At 41.5% G+C, this 8,870-nt stretch overlaps 1 pseudogene; it reads right to left on the reverse strand.

Annotated features, from left to right (window-relative positions):
• Positions 1 to 555: 555 nt before the first annotated feature.
• On the reverse strand, positions 556 to 2,357 carry LOC127674633 (60S acidic ribosomal protein P0-like; annotated as a pseudogene).
• Between the last annotated feature and the right edge of the window lie 6,513 nt (positions 2,358 to 8,870).

An 8,870-nucleotide genomic window follows, 5' to 3' on the forward strand; every position in this document is an offset into this window, starting at 1 on the left:
CCACAATTTTGAATCACAATGAGTTGTGAATCATAATGTAAATATCTGTATTTTCTGATGGTCTCAGGCGATCCCCGGTGAGAGGGTTATTTGACCTCCCCCAGGGGTCGCAACCCAGAGGTTAAGAGCCATTGCCCTAATGTTTTAGCATCAGTAATGTGTGTCCTTAAGTGAATATTAAGTGCTTCTCTAATGATTCCTATGCTCTTTTCACAAATGTGGCCTTAAGATTTTTCTACTTCCATTTGCATATCATACAAATAAAGGTGCCATTTCATCCATTTAGCAGTAAAAGAATTGACAATTCAAAATGAAAAAGACTCTTGAGAGAGCAGGAAGTAGTTGAAAAGAGGAAAGGGCAGAAGTCACAAGATTCATCTGGAAATTCTGAACAAACAACAGCTGTAATGAATCACATATCACCAGAAAGTGCCATCAAAGAAAGCAAAGATAATTATTTTTTGAAGAATTGCATTCTTTTTTTTTTAAAGAGAAGTAACTATTTTCACCTTTGTCAAAGTAAGCTGGCTGACTTGGTTGCTTAGGAGGGATGAATCAAAGAGACATATCCTCATCTGATTCATCTGACCCTTCCTTAGCTTCAGCCTTGGCTGGGGCTGCAGTGCAGCAGGAGCAGCAGTGGTGGAAGCAGCCACAAATACAGATGGATCATCCAGGAAGGCCTTGACCTTTTCAGCAAGTGTGGATTTGTGCTTGGTCTCTACAGACAAAGCCAGGAAGGACCCTCTTGTATCCATTGATGATGGACTGCAACACTGAGGCAACAGTCCGGTACCCAATCTGCAGATAGACGCTGGCCACATTGCAGACTCCCTTTAGGAAGCAAAAAATGCAGGGTCTGCTCTTTGCTGTCCAGCACTTTCAGGGTTATAAATGCTGCCACTGTCAAATACCTGCTAGATGATCAGCCCAAAGAGGGAGATTGTCTCTTCCCCCACAACATTAAACTGGCTGGCAACCCCCACTCTTCTGATGGCCTTTGTTCCTTGGAACAATAAGGCGCCTTCACTGCCTCAAGGCGGTTTTCACCTGAGACCCAACAGAGACCTCGCCAGGCTGGAAGCAGGCTACCCGCTGAGATCTGGAGCCGAAGACTTCTCAGCCTGCCCTTTGATGTGACCAGCTACTGGGAGGGGTTGGGTTATTCCCCTAAGACTATAAATCTTGACATAGAATTATTAAAGTTAGTCTTGACCGGCACTGTCACCTTGATTCAGTCTCTCCTTTCGCCCCCCTTCCCATCACCCTCAGAATTCTCTTCCAGGTAACCCGGTTCGTATGTGGCCGCTGGTGGTCTACAGGAGATGTTCAGCGTTCTCAACAATGTGGCTTCACTGGCTCCTACTTTGTCTCTTCTTTTTATCAGCTACACATCATTCAATGGTGCCTTTAGAGATTTTAGTGGTTGTGGAGAGCCTTTTGGGGGTACCCCTTTGCAGGAATCTGACATTGGCCATGGACAAGGAAATGGGCTTCAGGCAGGATTCTGACATTCATTAGGGCATGACAAGAAGTAAGCTCAGGCAGGAATCTAATTTTAGGCTATAATAGGGAAGTAGGTTCAGGCAGGAATTTGAATCATAAGGTGGAACAAAAGAGGTAGGCTTCAGGCAAGAATCTGATTTTGGGCTTGGACAAGGAAGTGGGCTCAGATATTTTGGTCATTCTGACAAGTCCTTGTAAACAACTGTCACGGGAGTAATCATGGGACTTTGCCTATTGCCTTGCTTGTTCGTCATTGTACTACTTGCCCTTAGTACGTGCATGTAAGTAAAATAGTATTAAAGTGGATTGGGAAAAAATAAACCTGCCTTCAGTCTCAGAATTGACTGGGGTCATGCTTCAATGTTGTCTGTTGTTTTTCTTCTTAATACTCACTACTGCACTGGAGAAGCTGTTGACTGACTGAGCTGGCTTGGTCAAGTGGTGATGCCTTAAGCCTGGAAGAACAAGGTCTTCTCAAGCCCCAGACCAGTGCTCTGAGATGGCACAGTGACATCACATAGGGTGATGGCACCAGCTTGAGCAGCAGCTGGCACCTTGCTGGTGCCATGACAAGGCACTAGAATGTCCCTAATCATAGTGAGGTCCTCCTTGGTGATCATGAAGCCCATGTTTTCCTGGATGTGAGGTAGCATTTTCTACAGAGCTGAGTTGGTGTTCTTGCCCATCAGCACCACAGGCTTCCTTCGAAGGGACATGGAGATCCTCTCCATCTACCTGGAGCCCACATTGTCCATTCCCACAATGAAAAGTTTTATGTAATCATCCAAAAGTTGGGTGATCTTAAGGAAGTAGTTCAACTTCCAGGTTTCCCTGTCTTCCCTGGGAATCATAGCATTGCGTCAGGGATTGCCACACAGGGTTTAAAGATGATGCCACTCTGATGAGGACACTTGGCAAGAGAAGAGTTGCATTCTTGTTGATGTAGTTTTATGAAGTGTCTAGTAGTCTCAGTAAATTCCTAGGGACATGGTAGATCAACACTTATTTTGATAGACTGGGTTCTTAATGGACACAGGGGCTCAACGCTCTGTCCTCCAAGCCAATGGCCCTGTTTCCAAGAAAAGATCTTGAGTCCAAGAAGCCACTGGCACCAAAATGTATTTATGGACTACCTGAAGAACAGTGGGCCTAGGGATGGGATAGGTAGCCCATTCATTTAGGGTTGCCCCAGACTGTCACCACCCTCGGTTGAGCGAGAGGTACTCTCCAAAATGGGAGCCCAGATACACTTCCAGCCGGATGGACAACAGATAACTGGCCCAAGAGGAGAGACTGACCCCTGCTGAAAGTCGAAGCTACAGATAAGAACAGTTTTCTCCACGAAGGTCAGAGACGATCAGGTGCTGCTGTGGTGGACGGTACAAAGGTCATCTGAGTAGAACTGCCCCCTGCCACTCAACGCAGAAAGTAGAGCTAATTGCCCTCACCACGACTTTGGAACTTGGAGCCAGGAAGTAAATTAATATCCACGTGGATAGCAGGTATGCTTCTGTCACAGCCCACATCCACAGGGCTATAGGCCACGAGGGAGGACTGCTCACATCAGAGGAAATAAAAAGGAAATTTTGTACCTCTTGGATGCTCTAATGAAGCCAGCAACTGTGAGTATTATTCACTGCCCAGGATGTCAGAAGGGAAAAGACTCAGTGGACAACAACCAGGCAGATCAAGTGGCTCCAGAAGTGGCTATGTAGGAGCCTATACTGGTTATGGGCCTGCAAGAGACACCCATTGGGAAATGGGACTGAACTAAGAGATGGCCTCACTTAGAATATGCTGAAGGAAAAAAGGACTCCAATTGCTAGCCACCCTACCAACTGTTGCCAAGAGAAGGTGCACACAAGAAAAGAGAACTATACTCCCCAGAAAGTAAGGAAAAAACTTACTAGGCCAAGTGGTGTACTTGCAAGTCACGCTACAAATGGACACTACTAGACACTGCTCACTTCTGCTTTCCAAGTCACACGCCAGTAGAGACTTAGGTTTAAGGAAGAAAAATAAAGAACTTAGCAGAAATTATGCTGGCTGGGTATTATTTTAAAAAGAAACAATCTACAGTTATGTCATCTCTATATTTTGCCTTCCTGTCTAAGAAGGAGGGGTGTTTCTACACCTTTTCAAAATGACTATTCTCTACTTTGTGATGTATAATTTGCTTAAAGTTAATTTTTTAAAATAAGTACATAAAATGTAAATTGTAGATATTTAATGAGGGTACCATGTGATATTTCGATGTGTGTGTATGTCTGTTTCTGTCTGTCTGTCTGTCTGTCTGTCTATTTTATAATTTTTGCATCAGGTCTTCTCAAACCTCTCAGCACATGGTTCTATCAACTGTTAGATTTTTGCTTTGTTTTATTGAAACAGAGTCTTTTGGTTTTTGGTTTTTGGCTTTTGTTTTTTTGTTGTTTTTGTTGTTGTTGTTGTTGTTTGTTTGTTTTTTCTCCTGAGACAGGGTTTCTCTGTGTAGCCCTGGCTGTCCTGGAACTCATTCTGTAGGCCAGGCTAGCCTCAAACTCTGCCTGTCTCTGCCTCCCAGGTGTTGGGATTAAAGGAGTGCACCACCACTGCCCTGCTTGAAACAGTCTTTTTTTTCAGTTTTTAATTATTTATTCACCCTTAAGAAAACGTGATGCGTGTTCACTGTTTATCAGGACCTCTGCTAGAAGCTGGCGTACACACTAAGGAAGACATCTTTTCACATAGCAGAGAAATAGCATTACCATATTTTCTGTATACTTTCCAGAGAGTAAGAATTAGGATTTTTCCACTTGACAGCTAGTCTACCTTTTGCTTTATTTGGCCAGGAATACAGAGCTATCCTGAGTGCTGTCAGTCTGAAAGGACTTTTCGACAGCTGCAGTATCGAACAATTTTTTTTAAAGTTATTATTTTAACTTCATATGATAATTATGTCTCAATATGACAGTTTTCAACCAAAACTTATTTATTTATTTATTTATTTATTTATTTATTTATTTATTTATTTATAGTCTTGATTTATATTTGAAATGATTTCCCCTTTCCTGGATCCCCCCTCCCTGAAAGTTCCATAAGCCCTCTTCCCTCCCCCTGTTCCCCCATGCACCCCTTCCCACTTCCCTGTCCTGGTATTCTCCTACACTGTTGCACTGAGCCTTTCCAGAACCAGGGGCCACTCCTCCCTTCTTCTTGAACATCATTTGATATGTGGATTGTGTTTAGGGCATTCCAAGCTTCTAGGCTAATATCTGCTTATGAGTGAGTGCATACCATGAGTGATCTTTTGAGACTGGGTTACCTCACTTAGTATGATGTTCTCCAGCTCCATCCATTTGTCTAAGAATTTCATGAATTCATTGTTTTTAATTGCTGAATAGTACTCCATTGTGTAAAAATACCACATTTTCTGTATCCATTCCTCCTCCGTTGAGGGACATCTGGATTCTTTCCAGCTTCTGGCTATTATAAATAAAGCTGCTATGAACATAGTGGAGCATGTGTCCTTATTACATGCTGGGGAATCCTCTGGGTATACACCCAGAAGTGGTATAGCAGGTCCTCCGGAAGTGTCATGCTCAGTTTTCTGAGGAACCACCAGGCTGATTTCCAGAGTGGTTGCACCATCTTACAGCCCCACCAGCAGTGGAGGAGTGTTCCTCTTTCTCTACAACCTCTCCAGCATCTGCTGTCTCCTGAATTTTTAATCTTAGCCATTCTAACTGGTGTAAGGTGAAATCTCAGGGTTGTTTTGATTTGCATTTCCCTAATGACTAATGATGCTGAACATTTCTTATATAGTTCATGTTGGCCTTGAATTCTCTTTGTAACCCTTAAAACAACCTTGAACTCCTTATCCTTCTATTTCCACTTTAGGATTACAGGCATGTGCCAGCATGTAGTATTAGGTACCCACCCAGGGCTTCGTGAATGCTAATGAATCATTCTGTCTACTGAGCTATCTCCAGATGTGCCCATCAACTCTTTGCTCTATCTGTTCTCAATCTCTACTACCTACTTTCCATTGGTATAGATTACTTTACACATTGCTGTAACAAAACACTTGACAAGAGCAAAAGAGGAAGGAAGGTTTTCTTTTGGCTCACAGCTCATGAGTACTGTCCACCATGGTGGATTTGTTATGAGACCTAAGGTCAAGTCTTCAGAATGCAGAGGGAAACCTCTGATGCTCATCTAGTTTCTGTTTTCAGTCAGCCCATGAAATGATACTGAAATGATCCACTCGAGAAAGATTTAGACCACTGCATTAATTAAGCGAATTAATTTTTCCTAAGAAAAAGAGTATGAGTATTCCCTTTTGGGACATTTGTCCTCCTACTGGATGGCTTCATCCAGCCTTAATAGGAGATGAGGTGCCTAATCTTAATGCAACTTGATATGCCATTTTTGATTGCTATCCCTGGGAAGCCTGTCTTTTTCTGAAGGGAAACAGAGAAGGACTGGATGGGGGAGGAATTCGAGGAGATAGAGGAGGTGGGGGCAGAGGAATGAGGGGAAACTGTTTTGGATATAATATATGAGAGAATAAATTAATTTTTAAAAAGAGTATGAATCTTTTAATTTTAGCAAGTGAACAAGAGGAGGTGAATGCTTCAGAGTCCTTTGTGAGCAAGGCTCAAAGGTACAACATTTTTAAAGCAAAATCCCACAGTTACATCAATGTTAGACAAGTCAGAAGAACCTTGCCACATGTGTTTAGACAGAACACAGTAGTTATTTCAGACACAGAGTGACAAGTTTTATTTATACCATTTTCAGTTATTTTATTTTAGTTTATATTTAGTTTGTATAAATATTAATTATTTGGGTTAATACATTTGGACCATGGTCAGGGTCATTGAAATCCCAAATATGTTGCTAAGGCAAACAGGGCTGTTGTGGGGTAGAAGACTAAAAATTGTATAAGCAACCATGAACCGGAATCGGGACAAGATGGTGTTATCTTAGTCGCTTCACTCTCCCATTTCTTTTAGTTATATTCAAATTATTGATTTTTGTAAAGGAGCAGACACTGAGTAACAATAAGTTAATTAAGCAGGGTCCTATTATTTGCAGAACAGAAGGACAAGTGAACCCATAGGACCTACCTAGATTAAGGTAGTAAGCCACAGACTCAAATCAAACTAGCTGTGAGGACAAAGATCTTTGGCCTTTTTATTTGTTTATAGGAGCCACCTGTTAGTTGGATGCATAGTTAGGCATAACTCATTAGTCAGGTAATTTTTTTAAAGAAACTTATTTCTTTTATATACAGCACAGCTAGTAAACTTTTGTGTCAGAATCCTAAATGGAGAGTCATTGGGGCTAGCCCTATTCCAAAATGGAAGGATTGCACATAGCAAGAAATAATCACACCAAAATCCAGCACGGAAAACCCTGCAGCTGCATGTCTAGCATCTGGAACTCAGAATGAAATCAACTGGACTCCAAAAACTTTGGTAGCCTTAAGTCTCCAGCTCTTCTGACCTCAGCACACAGTTTCTTTCTTAGGCCGGGTCCCTTTCATACCCACAGCTCTCCACCATACATATCCCATGCCCTTGACACTGCCAACATCCTTTCCTGTCCACTGAAATCTCGGACTTACCCTCAGGATCAATAGTCGCCTCTCAAGGATTCAATGCAAGAACCCCCAAGAACGCATTATCTAGCTTTGGATACTTCTGAGATCCAGAACAAGATTCCATGAACTCTTCAATTTGTACCCTGGATGATACTGGCAAGTTATATTGCCATTCTAGATGTAGTCTGCACCCCTCCCATGACACCTTTTCTTCTGAGATCTTATCTTCAGGCCACTTTCCTACCATATTGGTAAAGAGCTTCTTACTAAATTTTGAACGTTTTTTATGTATCGCATATATGTTTTGCTATATATACCAAATATTTTCTTCTAATCTATACTTCTTTCAGCCTATTAAGAATATATTATAGCCGGGTAGTGGTGGCGCACACCTTTAATTCTATCCCTTGGAAGGCAGAGGCAGGCATATTTCTGAGTTCGAGGCCAGCCTGGTCTACAGAGTGAATTCCAAGACAGCCAGGGCTACACAGAGAAACCCTGTCTCGAAAAAACCAAATCCAAAAAAAAAAAAAAAAAGAATTTATTATAGAGGCTAGAGAGATGGTTCAATAGTTAAGAGAACTGGATGCTCTTCCAGAGGTCCTGAGTTCAATTCCCAGCAATTACATGGTAGCTTACAACCATTTGTAATGGGATCTAATGCCCTCTTAAAGTGTGTCATTGACAACATATTCATATACATAAATAAATCTTTAAAATATATATCAAAAGAAACCTTTAAAAAAGATGTTTTAAAGATAATATTTGGGCTGGAGAGAAGGCTCAGGGGTTAAGGCACTGACTGCTCTGCCACAGGTCCTGAGTTCAAATTCCAGCAACCATATGGTGGCTCACAACCATCTGTAATGAGATCTGATGCACTCTTCTGGTGTGTCTGAAGACAGCTACAGTGTACTTAGATATCATAAATAAAAATAATTTAATCTTTTATTAAAAAGAGCATATTTGTATTTTTTACTATTTTACCATATTTTTGAGAGGTGGTCTCACTATTTAGCTCAGTCTATACAATGTGTGTGTGTGTGTGTGTGTGTGTGTGTGTGTATATATATGTACATGTATATATATATATTTCATTTGTATGTGTATGTGCATGCATGAATACACATGTATGCTTGCTTATATGTATAGAGATCAAAGAACAAATTGTCAGACTCAATCCTCTTGCCAGGGGAATCCTGGGAACGGAATTCAAAGCATCAAGCTTGGCCGCACCCAATGAGCCTTCTCAGCAGCGATTTCTTTCATGTTTTGTGGGTTTTGTTCATGGCATTAGGTTAAAAGTGTGTTCTTGGAGCTGGAGAGATGGCTCAATGGTCAAAAGCACTAGCTGCTGCTCTCTCAGAGGACCCAGAGTTGATTATCAGAACCTACATGGAGGCTCACAGTCCAGAACTCCTATTTCAGGGGATTGGATGTCATCTTCTGACCTGAACAGGCTGTAATTGCTCAGGGTACTCAGACAAAAATGCAATGCACATAAAACACAAATCTTTTTGAAAAAGAGCATGCTCTCTGAAGAAAGGTCACAAATTTTTCCCATAACGTTTTCTGCAAAAAGCAGTTTTAATTTAAACATATTCACACATAAATATGATTCTTTTGAGGCAGTTTTTGTCGAGTATGATGTAGGATTGGTGTTTTTGATTAAGCTTGTTGGTTTACATGTGAATGGCCTCTTGTTTCAGCAGCTTTGGCAAAAGGACAATTTCTTTTTGTTCTTTTGAGTTGCTTTTGCACCTTTGTAAAACTACAGTGT

Source organism: Apodemus sylvaticus, chromosome X (assembly GCF_947179515.1).
Source record: "Apodemus sylvaticus chromosome X, mApoSyl1.1, whole genome shotgun sequence".
NCBI classification, from domain to species: domain Eukaryota; kingdom Metazoa; phylum Chordata; class Mammalia; order Rodentia; family Muridae; genus Apodemus; species Apodemus sylvaticus.